This window comes from Lissotriton vulgaris, chromosome 1_1, assembly GCF_964263255.1.
Source record: "Lissotriton vulgaris chromosome 1_1, aLisVul1.2, whole genome shotgun sequence".
Taxonomy (NCBI): Eukaryota; Metazoa; Chordata; class Amphibia; order Caudata; family Salamandridae; genus Lissotriton; species Lissotriton vulgaris.
Window position 1 is genome coordinate 1,353,775,291 of NC_141685.1, and position 20,029 is coordinate 1,353,795,319.

General features: G+C 48.3%; 1 protein-coding gene and 1 pseudogene across 2 annotated transcripts in view; both read right to left on the minus strand.

Annotated features, from left to right (window-relative positions):
• Positions 1-20,029, minus strand: part of DCTN2 (dynactin subunit 2) — a 337,558-nt gene that overhangs the window by 103,485 nt on the left and 214,044 nt on the right. The gene's annotated exons all lie outside the window — the stretch shown is intronic.
• Positions 14,558-15,996, minus strand: LOC147749158 (uncharacterized; annotated as a pseudogene). The gene has a single exon (XR_015299740.1). The product of XR_015299740.1 is annotated as an uncharacterized LOC147749158 (transcript).

Sequence of the window (20,029 nt, forward strand, 5' to 3'; positions counted from 1 at the left end):
TTGCTTTTACCGCTATAGTGGGGAGATGGAGGTGAAGGACCTCAGCAACCCGCCTAATCACTATAGCAAATGAAGGGCTTTCCGCTTTTGGTGGACTGGAGGGAAGTAAACAGCCCAATATTGGGTGTGTCCAGCCCACTGGAAACCTGTCAGTCCATTTACCAGTTATCATCATAGGGTGAGGCAAACTCTTCCCCAATCCCACCATTATCATTCCATAAGGTTGGCTCTGGTCAGAGTCCAAACCGGAAAGTTGGTGTAATGTCAGTCCGTGACTGCTTCAGTGACATTGTGGCCAAGTCAGATGGTTTCAGTAGAGTCCGCAGCACATTAAGATCTCCATGCAGCCTCAGTCGAGATGACGCTGGCTTGGAGTCACACATCATGAAGGGATGCGGGTAGTCCTCTAGCATCAGTGCAGAGTGTATGCCGGAGGAACCAGTGCAGATATTGGCACAGAACTTGAAGTGGGATCTGGGGGCCTAGATGGTGCAGAGGGTTTACTTAGTCATCATCATCATTTGGTCTTTATTCAATAATTTTTCAATCATAAAAGACAGTATACAACATAAAAAATATCATTAAGATAATAAAACCCTGACATAAAAATCTAATGACAAAATGTAAAAAGGTTATCGAAAGACCCTAAAAATTCACGATGGAGAAGAAAACATTTCCATTAAAATTATTTAAAAAAAGTAAACAAACAAGAAACCACTGACCAATTTTATCTTATAATATTAGTTCCTGGAGGAGAGAGAATTTTCTAGTGCCTATGCCCAGCTAAGAAATTTTGCAATAGCTAAACACAATATCTGGTCGGGTTCTTGTTAACAAGATGCGCAGTGCTACCTTGCCCGATCTCGTACCTAAGTTAGAGCAAAGCGGCTTGAGACACTTGCGACGGGGACTGCTATAGGCCGCCGGACACACAAACAGTAGACGGCTAATCGTCTCTTCTTGTGATAGACATAGGGGACAATTATTATCTAAAGAATTATTCCAGTTTGCCGTAAACGATCTTAGCGGTAGTGTGCCCACTCGGAATTGGTGATATAATTTCCTATCACCAGGATTCGTAATCAAATTCCAGTAGGCCTCCCCTTCTGCTACAAACTTGTGTTCCATAAAGATAGCTGTGAGCGTGTTGCTGTCCACCGCTGACAAGGTCTGCCTGGCAATCATATCCCAATATAGCGCTTTGTAATTATTTTTAGTGGGAAATGTATTCCCGATTGGGTCATCCCACAGATCTCTAAGCCCCATGGTCGACAGGTTAAGCTTAAGCTTCTGGAGCCATTTAATTTTCGAAGACAGATCAGCATTCTTTTTTTTTTTTTTTTTTTAAATTTTTGTAAACCTTTATTGTGCATGAAGAAAAGAACAAATACGGGCCCACAACCGTCAGGCCGGCCACGATACTTTTGAGCACAAGTGCGAGCAATACAGTTTCTCAGCGGCACCAGGTTACATAGCAACAATCAATTAACGTCACACTGAATAGATTCGTGTCGCCGAGAAGCAGGAGCATTGAAGGTTAATTTTTAAAGTTTTTTCGTCTTAAATATAAAACAGTGAAGAATAGAAACCAAGGAGAACTGAGTCCGTACAATAACTTCTCAGCATGAGCAGGCAACAGCATCGCATGAAACCAACAGTGGAAGCTAACATCCCAGGCAGTATGGCGGTACAGAGTAAAACAACAAGATCGTCAGCTGGCAATTACGCGCCATGTACAGCGCAACCCACTCCCTACTAACCCCTATCGCGGACCCAGAACAGAAATAAGTTAAGAAAAGCGCAGAGAAATAGAGAAAAATAAGGCCCATAGAAACGAAATGTAGAAAACTAACCCCCCCCCCCCACCCTACACCAATGCAGAGGCTACGGCCTACCCCCCCCCCCCGGCAGTGTGTCTGTCGCCCACCAAAGAACCCAAAATATAGACAAAGGAAAGGAGGAAAAGAAAAAGAAATCCCTAATACCCGAGGAGGGCCAAATTCTGATTCTTCCGAACTCCCCGGCCATAAAATACTCTCCACCCTACACGTAACACCAAAATCAAGACTTTCATGCACGAGATGGAATAGGGAGAGACATCATAGAACACTGCAGCACGCGTTGAGGAAGCGTCCCATCTCGGGTCCCCACCCGCCCCTCATTCACAGTTCATAGGAAAAAGGACTTTCCTAGCCCTGGCCAGATTTCAAGCGTCCCCCTGAACATGGCTCCGGAAAGGGACCCGCCCCAGATAGAACAAAGGGGTAAGATGGCCGCCCTCGGCAAGGAGAAGGTCCCCAAACACAAGATGGACACCTCCAGTCACACGCAATGATAGCGATCCAGAAGAATGCCGCTCCCAGGTCCGCCTGATGTTGCATAAAACAATGAATTGGAGCCACACCGTGCATAACATATACAGTGAAGGAAAATATTTGCATCGTCAGCGGAGCCATAAACAAGAATAGTGGTTCAATGTCCAAGAGTGAAAACTGTGGCAGGATGGGAAACAGTGTAGCATCAACGGTATGGGCTGACGGCAGTCCCGTAGAATAATCACTGTCAGAAAGTTGCTCCAGTTCACATTCACGCGGCAACAATGTTTCTACTGCAATGCCAAGAGGGGGCCGATCGATGCAGCAAGGGGAGCCGGCCGACGATGCACCCTCCGAACCGAGAGCGGCTTCATCCAACTTCGCGCCAAGTGCGCGAGAACACTCATGCCATTCTGCCCTCAATTCGGCAAGCGCGGCAATAATGGAGGCATAGGTGAACACAGGTGGGTGATCCAATGTATCCACAGTCCGAAGTGCACCAGAGTATTCCATACGCCTCTCGAGGCCATGCAGGGCGACCCAGTCAGGGGCCGAGATGGAGCCCACCAGTACTGTTGAGGGGACGGCCGCCATGTTAAGTACAATAAGGGGTTCACCGACCACGTAGGCGAGTCTTGCAATAGGCAGTGGGGGTGTGATCTCACGATATAATCTGGGCTCCCCACTTGCGAGCGATAAGCAACATAAGTCCCCCTCGTGTGAGCTCAAGCAGGAGTAGTCACAAAGGCGAGCCGCAGCGGCCAGTTCCGCACCGACAAAGAAAAGAACAGCGCGGCTCACCTCGGCGTCGCTCAAAGAAGGAGTAGCGGTGTAGACCCACAGTCGGTCGACTCACACTTTCCACAGGAGGGACCAGTGCAGGCGCTTTCACAGACAGCAGATTGGCAGGGGATAGCAGTCACACCATTCGTCGGTCAAGCCTCAGGAGCTCCGGCCGTCTCCGGCTGTGCGCAGCGACACGGGGTCCGGACCCAGGGCTCGGCAATGATCGTCGGGTGAGCACGCCAGTATCACCATCAAGCAGGCAGGTAGGGACCCCGGAGAAACACCCCCGGCAACAGCGCGCTTCCTTCGTCCTTCCGCGGTAGCGCTGTAACAGGATAGAAAACAGGATAGCGTTGCAGAAGGCACAGGCTCGGGGAGCCGGGGGACTACACGTCCGTCTCCGCCGCCATCTTGGCTCCTCCCCCCATGAGATCAGCATTCTTAATGCACATTAAAGCATGTGCATAGGCTGCCAGTTCTGGAGTAGTCCATAGACTCCTCCAATAAGCTAAGGGTCTGAATCCCGCCACCTCATCGAAGGAAACACAGCCTAGATCTAGTAGCAAAGGTTTGATAGGGGCCAATTGTGGGAGGGCGGTCAAAGATCTCAGAAACGTGTATTGTGCCCTAATTAAGGGTGTTAGATTTTCGAACCCTCATAATTCGGCACCATATGTTATAGAAGCTCTGATTTTCCCATTGTATATTGAGATTGCTGGCCCCACTGGTTTTGTACTTGAGAGCCGGTGTTCCTTTAATAGGGCACCCGGTAACTGGTTATGCCTTAAAACTAGAACATCTACCTGTGGTGACCAGTTCATCCTCCTACCCATTGTCACACCTAAGTATGTAAAGGTATCAGTTTGTTCCAAGGATGTTTCATTCAATACTACTCTGCCTTTATGTTTGTGCAACACCATGAACTTGGTTTTGTCAACATTTACTATTAGGTCATGGCCGTTGCAGAACACAATAAATCTGTCCAGGGCACGTTGCAGACCCGATTGCGTTTCAGATAAAATTAAAGTATTGTCTGCAAACATTAAAATAGGGACCCTTGAACCAGCTAGAGTTGGTGCATCAGTTGGAAAATTAATGTAATAACTGACTACCTTATTTATAAACAGGGAAAATAGGGTAGGGGCAAGGACACATCCTTGCCTCACACCCTTGTTAACAGGGAATTGATCAGTTAATTCGCCCTGCTGTCCCCACCTTACCTGGGCGTAATTCGCCCCATGTAATTTAATAATGAATCCTAAGATTTCAAGCGGCATCTCAGCCTCCTTTAATGAATCCCATAACTTATAAAAAGGCACTAGATCGAAGGCTGATTTCAAGTCAACGAAGGCTGCGTAGAGGGTCCCTCCTGCCAGAATCACTGTATTCCAATATATCATCATAAATCTAAAAAATTGATCTATCGTACTGATGTGGGGTCTAAAACCCGGCTGGTAGGTCGATAGAATATTCTGATCTGTTGCTCACTCGTTAACCCTACCTAAAATAAGCCTAGCCACAATTTCTGTAAGGTGTCAATTAGGCTTATTGGCCTGTAATTGGAAGGGCAAACACCATCTCCCTTTTTATAAATGGGAATGATTTCGGGCGCACGCCATGTATCTGGTATTGCCGCTCCTCTGGCAATAGCATTTAAGATGATACAAATATATTCAGTCCAGGTCTTCATGAACAATTTATATAAATCGTCAGGGATACAATCCGGACCCGGGGCCCTCCCGGCAGGGAGGGCCCTGGGTCACCCTCCAAAACACCCTCGGGAACACCCTCCAAAACACTTTTACTTAGTCTAAACTTACTCTTCAGGTCTAAACTTACCTTTGTTAATAGGGCCCTCCATGTTGATGTACTTAACCTTTCGTCTTTATTTCTCTTTTCTGCCACGTTGACTGTGTTGCATGCTCAGCTCGCCTTATTCAGGTCTCATTTATTGACTGTATGTGTGTACAGTATAACACGCAAGATCTGCATTCAGGAACTTGGCAAAGTAATTATGAGTAAGAGAGCAGATATGTGGAATATCTTCAAAGAAAAGTACTGGGCTCACATGCATAGGTAAGGACAGAAGGTAAAGAGAAGGCAAGCCAATTCACTCTTGCGCTTTCACAGCAATAATCTAGCAAGCGCATAGTCTTCAAGTCCTGCATGTGCAGGATTCCAGTCTGGCTAGAGTCTAGTGTCCAGACTATTGTTAGTGACCCTTAGGGAGCCTTTGGGGGCTTCAGGCATAAGCCTATGATCAAAATGAATTAGGACTAGCCATATATGCATGGCAAAAAACCTTTAATAGTTCTCAGACGTCCTGACAGTAATGAGAATGTGGACATAGAGGATTATATTCAATGACATAGCTAACAAGATCAAAAAGTTATTTGCATTTGGTAATACTCTTACTGGTAGAGATTCTATCTGGTCGCAGATTCCTAACCCTTTGAAAACTCCCCAGAGTGGATCAGGAAACTTTTCAGAAGCAACTCTGCATGATGGAGGTGCCACCATGTGGCTCCGGACCGACGACGCTCCGCTCCAGAAATGATGTGCAGAGTCTATATAGGTGACACTCCTGCACACTGTTGTCAGCTGCTTTCGAGACTGTCCGTGCCACCAAATGCAGAGCCCCAAAAGTAACTGGTAGACTAGTGTACAGATTCCTAGACTTGGAATCATGTTAATGGGAAAAGTACAATCCACAGAACGGGGAGGATTGGTGCGAAATCTGGGGTTAGACAGAGTCTCTACCAGAAACAGTGTTACTAAAGGTGAGTAACTTGTTTTCTGAAAGACTTCTGGCAGCAGAATCCTAACCTTCTGAATAGCTACCAAAGCAGTACCTATTAGGAGGTGGGTCTGTGGATGGACTCAAACAGAAAGCCCTACAGGATTAAGAGGGCAAAATGCTTCTTTTGGCGAACCAGTCTGTCCAGGAAATAGCACTTCATTAACGTTTGGAGAGACGCCCACGTAGCTGCCTGACAAATATTTAGGATTGATCTCTGCATGCTAACCCAGTGGTAGCAGCTTTGGCCCTGGTAGAACGCATACATAGCCCTTCCAGAGACTGCGTTTTAACCATCACGTAGCGGATCTTAATGCAGATCACGATCCAGCATTATATTGTTCTCTTGTGCTACAACCTTGCCTGTTTTCGCTCCTGAGAAAGAGCTGCTTGTCTACCCAGTGGTCTTTGGTATGATCTACGTAGAAGCTCTGCGCTCTCTTGGGGTCCAAACAAGGATTTCCCCCATCCTCCTTAGATGGGTGAGGTGGAGCACAGAGCACTGGCAGGCTGATGGTTTGACCCAAGTGGAAAAGCATCACAACTTTTAGCAGAAAGGATTCCTGCGTCCGCAGAACCCATTGTCTGGGAAGAAAGTGGAATATGGCAGGTTGACACAGAGCTGGAAGCTAACTGACAAACTGTGCCGATGTTATAGCTCTCCCTATTCTCAGAAGAGATCTCGCACCACCTCTGGGTGTATCTGCCACTCATGATCTACGAGGTGCAGACAGCAGAGTTTATCCTTCCTGTCATTCAATGATCCTGACTGGTGAATCACAACCAGGAAAATTCTGAGGCAGTCCAGCCATTTCGGGAGTGACTCCACCCTGCCCGGTTTATTACAGTTTCACATTGTGGTGGTGTTGTCCATGAGCACCTGAACCAGCCTGCCCTTGATGGACGGAAAGGAATATGCTACTTACCAGCATGCATCTGTTCTTAGCATGTAGGGCTGCTGACATTCATATCTGTGCATAGATCGCCGCCTAGTGTTGGGTCCGGATGATTGCACCTTGTTGTCCTGGAAGAGTCTTCGAAGTATCACGAGATAGGTGGCTCCTCCCCTGGACTACAGTGCGCATGGGCATCTTCTCCATCCTCAGATTGTTTTTCGCCATTGTGGCAGAGATGGAGATAGTAAAGTAAGAGATGACCATGCAAAAGATAATGCTGCAACTGCAACAGGCACCGGGGAGGAAGGCGGGCGATATGAATGTCAGCAGCCCTACATGCCAAGAACAGATGCATACTGGTAAGTAACATATTCCGTTCGAGGCATGTGGGCTGCTGAATTCATATCTGTGCATAGACTGTATAGCAGTATCTCCTCTAGCGGTGGTTACCTGTGCCAGTTGCAGCAGTTTGAAATAGAGTTTTGAGGACAGCCTGGCCTACAGCAGCTTGCTGTTTTGCGTGCACGTCTACACAGTAGTGGTTTGTGAAAGTGTGTATGGTAGACCATTTGGCTGCTCTACATATGTCTTCAAGAGGGATATTCCCTAGGAAAGCCATGGATGCCCCCATTTTTTTGCACGTAGAGTGTGCTCTTGGGGGGACAGTTAAAGTGCGTTTAGCTTTTTGTTAACATATTTGAATGCATTTAACTATCCATCTGGCTATTCCGGACTTTAATATGGGATTTCCTTTAAGTTGTGGTGAAAAAGCAACAAATAATTGTTTTGTTTTTCTAAATGATTTAGTTCTGTCCACATAATAAAGCAGAGCTCTCTTTACATCCAGTGTGTGTAGGGCTCTTTCAGCTACTGACTGTGGATTTTGGAAGAACACTGGCAGTTCTATTGATTGATTGATATGGAAAGTGGATATGACCTTAGGCATAAACTTAGGGTTTTTTCTAAGTACTACCCTGTTAGCATGTATCTGCATGAAGGGTTCTTGAATTGTTAGTGCTTGTAGCTCGCTAATTCGCCTGAGTGAGGTAATGGCAATCAAGAATGCCACCTTCCATGTTAGAAATTGCAATTCGCATGAGTGTAGAGGGTCGAAAGGAGGTCCCATAAGTCTGATAAGTACTTTATTTAGGTTCCAGACTGGTGAAGGTGGGTGTTTTGGAGGAATCACCCTTTTAAGACCCTCCATAAAAGCCTTGATTGCTGGTACTCTAAACAGTGAAAGGTGTTGTCTGTTTTGGAGATATGATGCTATAGCAGCGAGGTGTAGTCTTATAGAAGAGTATGCTAGGTTGCATCTTTGAAGATGCAATAGGTAACATAGAATGTTTTGTATGGAAGCATCTAAAAGGGTTGATTTGGTTATTGTTGCAGTAAATTACAAATCTTTTCCATTTAGTTGCATAGCATGCTCTAGTAGTTGGGTCGCCTTGCCTCCTTAATGATGTTCATGCATTCTGGAGGTAAGTTAAGGTATCCAAATTCTAAGACTTCAGGAGCCAGATCGCTAGGTTCATCTGATTGGGATCTGGGCGTCTGATTTCTCCATGGTTCTGAGTTAGAAGATGGGGTGCGAGGCGCAGCCTTTGATGAGGAACTACTGAAAGCTCCAGGAACGTTGTGTACCATGGCTGTCTCGCCCATGTGGGAGCAACTCGGATCATTGTGAGTGACTGTTGCCGTGGTTTTCGTGCCACCAGCAGAATCAGTGGTGCTGGGGGAAAAGCGTACGCAAATCTGCCTGACCAGTTCATCCATATTGCATTGCCCTGTGACAGCGGATATGGGAACCTGGCGGCAAAGTACTGGCATTTTGGGTTTTCTTTTGTGGCAAACAGGTCTATCTCTGGGTGCCCCCATTTTTTGAAGAATGACTGGAGAACTTGGGGGTGAATCGCCCATTCGTGTGGTTATTGGCTGTGTCTGCTGAGCAGGTCTGCTACTTGATTGTCTTTCCCTGGGAGGTGTTCTGCCAGGAGAAAGATGTTCTTTGGAATTGCCCACTTCCATATGCTCTGTGCTAAGTGGGACAGCTGTGGAGAGTGTGTTCCTCCCTGTTTCTGGATATAGTACATGGCTGTCATGTTGTCCGTCCGGATCAACACAGTCTTGTTGTACAAGTATTTTTGGAATGCTTTTAGGGCTAGAAATATTGCTAGCAACTCTAATTGGCTGATATGCAGTTTTTTTTGTTTGATTGTCCAGAGCCATTGTGTATTGAAGTAGATGGGCTCCCCAACCTGTCAGTGATGCGCCCGCTGGTAGTACTAGTTGTGGAAATTGCTCTTGGAACAGTCGTCCTTTGGAAAGGTTTTGTGGGTTTCACCACTGCAGAGAGTTGTAAGCGCGAATGTCTACCAACACTAGGTCTTTTAGTAGTCCCTGAGCTTGGTTCCACTGTCTTGCTAGGCACTCTTGCAGTGGACACATTTGAAGTCGGGCATGGGGGACAATGAATATACAGGAGGCCATCATGCCTATGAGCTGCATGAAGACTCGAGCTGGCAAAGAGTGTTGTGGCTGAAATTTGCGAATGAGCATCTGCATGTTGGCTATCCTCATTGAGTTTGGATATGCCTTTGCCACTGAGGTATCTATAGTAGCTCCCAGATATTGCTGTGTGTGGGATGGTTGTAGATGCGATTTTGGGTAGTCTATTGAAAAACCCAGGCTGTGTAGCAGCTGGAGTGTTTGAGACGTGTCTCTTACACACTGTTCGTATGATTTTGCTTGTATTAGCCAATCGTCTAGATATGAAAACACGTGGATGTGTTGTCTCCTAAGATGTGCAGCTACTGTCGCTAAGCATTTTGTAAACATTCTTGGAGCTGTGGTTACCCCGAAGGGGAGAACCTTGAATTGGTAGTGTTGACCTTCTATTGTGAACCTGAGATATTTCCTGTGAGCTGGATGTATAGGTATGTGAAAATACACATCCTTGAGGTCCAATGTTGCCAGGAAGTCTCCTTGCTGAAGCAACGGGAGCACTTGCTGTAGAGTGATCATATGGAAGTGCTCCGACATTATGTATTGATTCAGGGGTCTGAGGTCCAATATTGGCCGGAGAGACCCGTCCTTTGGGAATAAGGAAGTATAGTGAGTATACTCCTGTCCCTTGGTGTTGGAAAGGGACTGACTGTAGGGCCTCCTTTTCCAGCATGCATTTCACCTCCTGTTCTAACAGGGTGATGTGTTCTTTGGACGTAGGACGGTGTCTGGGTGGTATGTTGGGTGGAGTAGAAGTGAGTTCTAGGCAATAACCATACTGGATAATTTGTCTCACCCACCTGTCTGGTAATTGCGTTCCAGACTGGTAGGAATTGTTGGATTCTGCCTCCGACCAGTGTTAGATGGTCTGGAGGTAGTGTGATGAAGTCACTGTTTTGCAGCAGTGGAGGCTCAGGTGTTATTGCCCCCACATCCTCTTCCCTTGTTACTGTTGCCCCTATAACCTCCTCTGTTGCCGCCTTTGTTAAAGGAACCTTGGGAGTTGCTTTTGTATGTAGACGAGGTCTGTGAAGTATTGCCTCGTGTAGCTCCTCTGTAGGAGGAGTGTCAAAAGGAACCTCTGGGTTGTTGAAACTGCAATGCGCCCATTGATTTTGCAGTTTCTGTATCTTTTTTCTTTTTGTCTAAAATTGTATCTACTGCAGGGCCAAAAGGGAAGTCTTGATTGACTGGTTGGTTAAGAATGGTGGATTGCACCTCGTTCTTAACCACATGCGTGCTAGTGGAATTCTGCACCCATGCTGATATTTTGTAAAACCCATTGTTCATGACGAGCTGGGCTCGTCATCAGTGTTTGAGGATGCTACACCATGACGAGCCCAGCTCGTCATGAGCCTGGAAGGGGTTAAAGCAAGAGATGCGTAGCCATGCATGTCTTCGTAGTAAGACGCTAGTGTTAATGGACCTGGCTGCAGGGTCAGCTGCGTCAAGCGCACATTTAATGGAAGCGTTTGTCATAAATTTACCCTCTTGTATGAGGTCATTAGCTTGGGCTTTGTGAGGTTCAGGCAGGTGTTGCATTAAACTTTCAAGCTGGTCCTAATGTGCTCTATCGTAACGAGCCAGTAGAGCTTGTGTGTTCGCAATTCTCCATGAATTGGAAGCTTGTGATGTTACCCTTTTACCCGAGGCCTCTAGATTTTAGACTCCTTATCAGGAGGTGGATCTTCTCCTGTTGTCTGTGAGTTGGCTCTTTTGCGTGCATTAGCCACTACCAGTGAGTCTAAAGGTAACTGGCCTCTAATATAACAAATAGTTTCTTACCTGTCGGTGTAGTTTTGTAGCTTGAAGATCTTTCTGGATTCACTATGCTGTGCATATTCCGCTATCTGGTGGTTGGGTCCGGAATCTTATTCCTTTTTCTCTCTTTTTTTTTCTTTTCGTAGCACAGGTGGGCGTCGACGTCCCACCATTTGGTGTACCTTCGGTGACGTCGGCATGCTTCCGGCGGAAGCTCCCACCCTTGGGCACCATCTTCGGATTCTTTTTTTTTTTTTTTGTCCTTGTAATGAATCCATGGCTATGTTTGTTAAACCTTTCTCCAACGTAATTCTTTTCACGTATCTTGTAACCTTTAACTTGCTTTCTATTCCATGTGTTTCCACCTTCTTCTCCAGCCTCATCTTTCTGGTGGAGGCGGGTGGGTTCGCTAGTGAATCCAGAAAGATCTTCAAGCTGCAAAACTACACCGACATGTAACAAACTATTCGTTTTGCAGCGTGAATCTTTCTGGATTCACTGTGCTGTGCATAGATTTTGTAGCGGTTTCGTTACTTTTGTGGCGGCTGGGTGGAAGATGAGCGTTGGTTGTTGAATATATGTTGAAGCACTCTTTGTCCTACTTGTGCTTCCTTGTTCATCTGTACATCCACACAATAGTGCTTAGTGAACATGTGCACTGAAGCCTATGTTGCCACCAGGCATGTCCTGAATTGGTGTGTTGGCCAGAAAAGCAATTGTTGCTCCTTTCTGGTCGAGTGGGCCTGTGCCCCTCCTGTTAGCTCCTGGCCCGCTTGCTTGTGGCAGAATTGTATAGTTTGAGCGATCCATCGAGCTATGGTGTTCTTAGTTACTGGTCTACCCAGGTAACTGTTTGCGAAGGATACGAAGAACTGTTTTGTCTTACTGTGTTCCTTCGTCCTTTCAATGTAGTGCATCACTGTCCTTCTTGGGTCTAGAGTGTGGAGCGCCCTCTCAGCGCTTGTCGTAGGGTTCTGGAAGAAGCTAGGAATTTGAATACTCTGATTCATGTGGAACCTTGACACCACCTTTGGCATGAAGTGCGGGTCTGTTCTCATCACGACCCTGTCACTGTGTATCTGGATGTGTGTATCTGGATGTAGGGTTCCTGCAGTGTAAGTGCCTGTAGTTCGCTCACCCTGCGTAGCGAGGTGATTGCTACCAGGAAGGCCTCTTTCATTGTCAGCATTTGCAGTGATGCCTTGTGGATGGGTTCGAAAGGTGCTTTCAGGAGCTCGGTCAGTACCACATTCAGGTTCCAAGCCACGGCGGCATCCTTTTAGATGGCGCTATTCTTTTAGCCTCTTCCATGAATCTTTTTACTACTTTAGATGTAAAGAAGCTTCTTCCTGTTTCTCCTCTTGTGTATGCCACAATCGCTGCCAGGTGTACCCTCAGCGAGGATGAGCTTAGCTTAGCTTTTATTAGGTGCGTGAGGTATCTTAGCACCGTTGATTCCCTGGCCAGCTTTCTATGGAGTTTTTTCTTGCAGCACCATTGAGTGAATCTTTTCCATTTTTCCCCATAGCACTTGCGTGTGCTGGGCCTTCTTGTCTCCCGCAGCACCCGCAGGATGCTCTCTGGTAGTTTTAGATGTGCAAACTCTAAGTCCTCAGGAGCCAAGCTGAGAGGCTGAGGCTCTCGTGCTCTGGGTGTAGAACTTTTCCGTTTTCCATGGAGAGTAGGCCTCTTCTTTGTGAGAACTTGTGGGGTGTGCCCTGCGCCATCTCCATTATCTGTGAGTACCAGGCCTGCCTGGCCCATTGTGGTGCCACCAGGATGAGAGTCATGTTGCCAGTCATGCATTTGTTGAGAACCCTAGGGATCAGTGATATCGGGAGAAAAGCGTAGGCAAATGTTTTTGACCAGCTTATCCATAGGGCATTCCACTGGGACAGTGCCTCTGGTTGTCTGGATGCAAAGTACTGGCATTTTGCATGCTGGCATGTTGCAAACAGGTCTATTGTCAGAGTCGCCCACCTCCTGAATAGTCTTTCTGTTTCCTGTATGTTGAGTTCCCACTCGTGGGATGCTGAAGTCTGCCTGCTGAGCCAATCTGCTTCTACATTGTCCTTACCTGGCAGGTGTATGGCTAGCAGGTCTATTTTGAATGGTATTGCCCATCTCCCGATTTCCTGTGCCAAGCTTGACAGAGGAAATGATTGAGTCCCCCCCTGCTTGTTGACGTAAAACATTGTTGTGGTGTTGTCTGTTTGTATCAGCACCTTTTGGTTGTACAGTTGTTTCTGAAAGGCCTTGAGGGCAAGCAACACTGTTTTCAGCTCTAGGTAATTGATGTGCTTGACCGCATCCACTGGGCTCCACAGACCCCTCACTCTGAGCCTGTTCATGTGTGCGCCCCATCCCTTCTGGGATGAGTCTGTGGTGATGGTCACTGTTGGGTCCGGTGGCGTTAGATGCTTCCCTATTGTTATCCTCTCTTTCGTCCACCACTTCATTTCTCCCTGCACCTTGTGCGTTACAACCACTAGATCCTCCCAACTTCCTGTAGCTTGTGACCATTGCTGTTGGAGCCACTCTTGGAGTGGTCTCATCAGCAGGCGTACATTGGGGACCAGGTGTATGCATGACGCCATCATTCCCAAGATCTTGCTCACTGTCCTCACTGTCAGAGCTCGCCCCTTCTGGTAGTGACGTTTCTCCCTCAGTAGGCTGAGTGTCCTCTTTTCGCTGGGTAACACCCTGCATTGAACGGTGTTGATTTGAGCTCCCAGGAAGATCTTCACTTGCTGCGGTTCCATTGAGCATTTTCCCCAGTGTATGGAGAATCCCAGGCTTGCTAGCGTTCTTGTGACCTGTTCTGCATGATCCTTGCATGTCCTGTAAGAGCTTGCCTTTACGAGCCAGTTGTCGAGGCAGGGGTACACGTGTATCCACTCTCTTTTCAGATGTGCGGCCGCTGCTGCAAGGCATTTGGTGAATACCCTTGGTGCGGACTTTAGACCGAATGCCAGGGTTGTGAATTGGTAGTGATCCTTGTTTACTGTGAATCTTAGCATGTGCTTGTGCTGCCTGTTCATGGGGATGTGCAGGTACGCATCTTTGAGGTCTATGGTGGACAAGAAGTCCCCGGCCTTTATCTGTGGGATGACCTCTTGTAGGGACGTCATCCTGAATTTTTGAGTCATATTTGTTTAGGAACCGTAGATCCAGGATGGGTCTTAGGCTTTCGGCCACTTTTGGCGCCAGGAAGTAGTTTGAGTACACTCCCCTGTTCCGTTCTTTGAATGGGAGCGGTTCAATGGCCTCTTTGAGGAGGAGTTCTTGAGCTTCCTCTTGGAGTGATTGCAGCTCCCTTCCAGAGTGCTCTCTTTTCTTTGGCTTTCTGTTTGGTGGTCTCTTTTTCAACTCTATGCAGTATCCGAACTGTATGATGTGGAGTATCCACTTCTCTGTGGTTATTTTCCTCCACTCTTGGAAGAAAAATCTCAGCCTGCCTCCTACTGGTGTTACATGTTCTTTTGTTTCTTGTCTGTGTAACCCTCTCCTCTTTGCTTTTCCGTGCTCTTCCCTCGGAGGGTTTGAGTGGGTGAGCACCTTTTTCTGTGTGAAGTCACTTAGAGGGGGGTTGTTCACCGCCTCTCCTTCTTTGGCCCTGTCCGTTTCCTCTCCCCCGAAAGGACTGGCCCCTGTTCTGGTAGTTCCAGTTTTGCTTCTGCTGGCCATGGTGACCTTGGTTGTCACTCTGTTGACTTTGGTGGAACGCCTGGTGTGGTTGGCCTTGCTGGTTTCCACCCCTTCCGTTCAGCCTCCGCGTAGGAGTGCCTCTTCTCATCCCCCTGAATTGCAGGGCCCCCATGGACCTTGCAGTCTCGTTGTCTTTCTTCAGTTGGGTGAGTTTCTCATCAACTGGGGCTCTGAACAGTATTTCTCCATTGAAAGGGGTGTTCAGGATGTTGTTTTGAACCTCCGTTTTGAAGCCTGAGATCCTGAGCCAGGATTGCCTTCTCTCTGTGATTCCTATAGCCATCAGCCTGCTGGATGTTTCTGCCCCATCCAAGGCTGTCTTCAGGCACGAGTTTGCAATGCTTTTCCCCTCTTCCACGAGGTGAGCGGCTCTCTGCTGGTGTTCCTCTGGGAGGTGCTTGAGCAATTGGTTCATCTCGTCCCAATGCTGATACTGGTGCCTGTTGAGAAGGGTGTTGGAGTTTGCCATTCTCCAGTGCATTGCTGCGTTTCTCTCAATTTTTCTGCCTGTTAGGTCCATCCTCCCGCTTTCCTTGTCAGGTGGTGGCCCAGATGTTGTTGGGACGTTGGCCCTTCTTCTGGCCGTTGCGGCTATAATTGAGTCTGCTGAAACTGTCCCCTGGATGTAAGGGGGGTCCTGGGAGGAGAATTTTTACTTTTTCTCCGTCCTTGGCATGACTGACCTGCAGGTAGCTGGTTCTCTGAACGCCTTGTTGCCCTGTGCCATGATACTCTTCAGCATGGGCAGGAAGTGGCTTTTTGTCTGTGCGGGGAGCATGGTTTCCAGCAGGAAATCTGCCTTAGCCTTCTCCTCCTCCAATTTGACTCCATAAGCTGCTGCAGCCTTCTTGACGACCTCATAGTAGGCCCCAATGTTGTCTGGCGGCGAAGGCCTCGAGGGGTATCTCTCCACAGCCTCCTCTGGGTTTTCGGCCTCGATGTCCTGCCAATCCTGGTCCTGAGCCGTCGAGGATCCAGAGTCGTAGCTCAAACGCGGGTCCCCATAATCACCCTCTGTGTAGTAAAGGTCCTCCTCTTCTCCCTGCTCTGAGGGCTCCGGAGTTTTCGGCGGCTCTTCGTCGTCGAACTCCTCGTGTTCTTCTATCTCTTCGAGGACCATTGTGGGCTTCGAAGGGATCCTGTAGCTTTTCATTTTGTCTTCTAAGTCCTTCTTCCTCTGGATGATGTTTTCCATCTCGGCCTCGAGCCTTCTTTTCTTTCTCTCCATCTGTGCGGCATGCTCGGAGTCGAGCGTTTCGGCCGCCCTCTTCGACGGCCCGTCGACGTCGGAGCGGCTCGCAGCTCCTTCTCCTTTGAAGTCGAGGATCCCTTTTCGGGAGCTTGCTTCGATGACCTTTGCTTTTCGCTGGTCTTTGCCGTCTGGGAGTCCTTCCAAAGGATCCGCTGGGCTGTTTTTCGGGGACCGCAGCTTCGGTCGATTTCGACGCTGGTGCTCCCTTCGAGGTTCTAGACTCTGATTTCCGAGAGTCAGTCTCAGGTTTTCGAGGCCCTGTCGAGGGTTTCGGGCTCGTAGACTCTCCTACCTTGTCTGACGATTTCTTATCGGTCTCGGCGACTGTGGAGACATCTGGACCTTCGGCGATGTTGTCCTCGTCGTCGGTGGTGAGGCCCAGGTCGTACAGCGTCGGGGCCTTGCCCTTGCCCTGCATCGTGTGGTGAGCGATCCTCTGTTTTTCCCGAATCCTCAGCGTCTTCGGCGTGAAGACTGAACAGGCATTGCAGTCCTTGCTCCCGTGGTCGATAGGCAGACAGCGGTTGCAGACCGGGTGCTGGTCTCTCTGCGCGTACTTGTGGTGGCAATTACGGCAGAATTTAAATGGTGTGTTGTCCATTACTGCGCTCAGGGGTCCCCCTGTGTGCGCATTCTCCGTCGGACGTCGAAGATCTCGAGGTTCCTCTCCTTCGTTGTCCCGGCTCGGAGGATCTTCTTCTCCTGGTCTTCTCGAGTTTCTCCCTGAAGAAAATTTGCGTATTTTTCTCCTCCAAAACCTCTGGAGCTTCACGCGACGATCCAGACCAAACAGCGGAAAAAAGAACCTGAAGATGGCGCCCAAGGGTGGGAGCTTTCGCCGGAAGCATGTCGACGTCACCGAAGGTACACCAAATGGTGGGACGTCGACGCCCACCTGGGCTACGAAAAAACAAAAAAAAACAAAAAGAGAAAAAAGAGAAAAAAAGACTACGATTCCGGACCCAACCACCAGATAGCAGAATATGCACAGCATAGTGAATCCAGAAAGATTCAAGCTGCCAAAGTAGGGTCTGTAGGGGTCGCTCTATATTTATTTTCAATCCTGGGATTGATCACAGGTGCCCTGGCTGTAGCTTTAAATATATCCGGTGCGAGTTTTAGTACCCCTTTCAACATAGGAAGTGTCCTGACATTCTTCTCTGAAGTAGGGAATGTGTCAAATAGAAAGTCCTCATCTATTGGGTCATTGTGCATGTCTACATTGTGGAACTGCGCTGCCCTATCTTTTAGTTGGTTGAAGACAATGGTGTCGTCAGTAGGCGACGGCTTTGTTGGGTATGAGGAGGTGTCAGGGATGGGATGTGTGTCATATGGATCATTCTGATCTTCCCATGTGTCATATTGTGGATTTGGATCCTGTGGATAGTTATACTCATCTTGAGGATCCTCCCCTGTGTTATCCTCATTGTAATCGGAGTGTGTAGGAGAGTAAGGAGCAAAAGGCGTAGTAGGCATAGTGGGATAGAAAGGAGTGAAAGGTCTATAGGGAGAAGTCCCAAAGTCCTTTTTCTTTAGAGGAATGGGGGAATAAGAGTCCGTGTCCAATGGTCTCTTCTTCCTGTGTAGAATTGTGACTTTACCCGTCTCAGGGTTTATATACAATTTTGTCTGTTCCTCTGATGTTGGATCTGGATGGAAGAGTTCTTCTTCCACTGTCCGTGGCTGTGTCGTTGACTTCTTTGGCTTGGTGTTTTTTGGATCGACTGTTGCCTTTAGGTCGACAACCTTCTGTGGTTCGACAACTTTTGGTGCCTTATTGCTCTTTTTCGGCTCGGCCTTTTTGTTCGGTTCGACGACTGATTGCGGATCGACTGGATCGTTAGGTTCGATACGCTTTTTATGCTCGTCAGCTTTTTTAGGTTGACTGGCCTTTGTAGAGTCTGACTTTTTTCGGATCGACTGTTTTTTTAGGAGCACTTGTCTTTGGTTCGATGCCTTTCTTCGGCTTGATAGCCCTTGGTATGACCTTCTTTGGCTGGACCACCGACTCTTGGTTCGACGGTCTTCTGTGGTACGAAGCCCTTCGGGTCGACGACCTTCTTTGGTTCGGCGACTTTCGGCACAACAGCCTTTTTTGGGTCGACTGGCTTTTTCGGTTTGGCGACCTTCGGCTCAACGGCCTTCTTTGGCTCGACGGCCTTCCTTGGTTTGGCGCCCTTCGGCTCGACAGCCTTCTTCGGGTCGACGCCCTTAGGCTGTTCGGCCTTCCTCGGTTCTACGCCCTTCGGGTCGACGACCTTTTTGGGTTCTAGAACCTTCTTGGGGATAACGTTACTCGGACCTGGGGTCTCTGAAGGCTTAATCTTTGTTTTCGGAGCCGAGCCGGAAGGCGGGGCTTCTGAACGAGTTTTCGGATCTTGGCTAAGGCTTGTAGTCAATGCCTCGACTGGAGTCTTCCGCTTGTTGGAGTTCTTGTTCATCATCGAAGATGTTGTCTGGTTCCGGTGCCTGTCGCTGCACCTCTTGCCTAGCGGCCCGTCGAATCCGGATGGTTTTCTTCTAACGGAATTGGGCACAGGCTGGGCAATTTTCTTCTTTGTGGTCTGGTGATAGGCACTTGTTGCATACTGTATGTTTGTCAGTATGCGGGAATTTGAAGTGGCATTGTGGGCACCTTTTGAACGGGCTCCTTTCCATAGACAGCAGGCCCACGTGGCGTCGAAAAGGCCCAACGGCCCGCGTCGACGACCGGCTCGAGATGGAAAGTTTGATCGAGTCAAGAAGTCCCGAGTCAAGAAGTCCCGAGCCAGAACAATACCGTCCAAGTCGAAGGCCTTTAGAAAAGTTTTGTTGCGATTCCGAAGTTTGAGTATAGGAAGAACATCCGGACCCAATGGCGGAAAACAAGATTCCCATGCGCACTGTAGTCCAGGGGAGGAGCCACCTATCTCGTGATACTTCGAAGACTCTTCCAGGACAACAAGGTGTAATCATCCGGACCCAACACTAGGCGGCGATCTATGCACAGATATGAATTCAGCAGCCCACATGCCTCGAACATAGGCTTTCAGCATCAAGCAGATGGCATTCAACTCCAGAAGGCTAATAAGGAGCCGGGACTCTGCCGGAGACCAGAGGCCTGTAATCTCTCTCCCTCCTAGGTGGCTCCCCAGCCCAGAAGGGGAGCATAAGTCACCACTGTCTGCTTTGTGTGGAGATGGGTGGGGTCTGCTACTGAACAAATCACAAACCAGCAACCACCAGAGCAGGTCATTTGCAGTCTTCGCTGCAATCTGAACGTGGTTTGGCAGGCCCCTTAATGCTGAGCCCACTGAGGCTTCAGATCCTACTCCAGAGCCTATATATGCCACCTGGCGTGCTAGGCCTGCAGGATGCAGCAGACCATCAGTCCCAGCAGCCTCAGAGTATACCTCACTGAAATCCAGAACAGAGGCTGAAAGATCAGGATCATAGCCTAAATGTCCTACCTTCACTATTTCAGAGGGAAAGGCACAAAACGAAACTGTGTTCAGAATGGTTTGGATGAAGGGGAGTACGTGAGAAGGATTGGGTGCGACATCGGCATGCTGATAGTGAGCGCCAAAGTTCGCCCTAGTCTGGAGTTGGGTGACTACTGCCTCAGACAAGCTTGCCTTCAACAGCCAGTTGTCCAGGTAGGGTAAGGCTAAACCCCGGACCTTAGAAGATGTACTGTCACTAACGCCATTACTTTTGTGAACCCAGAGCGGCACTGGTGAGACCAAAGGGGAGTACAGCAAACTGAAAATGCTCCTGTCCCACCACAAACTGCAGGTAACGCAGATGGGCAGGCAGGACGGGCATATGGAAAGAGGTGTACTGCGGGCCAAATGCTACCTTTGAGTCTCCAGGGTACGGGGCAGACAAGACCTGTGACAATGCCAGCATTTTTCATTGCCGAGGAAGACATTGAGAGGGGACATGTCTAAAATAGGCTGGAGTTCCCGGTCCTTTTGGGGCACCAGAATGGAGTGGCAATAGCAACCATTTTCTACTTCTGGAGCAGGCA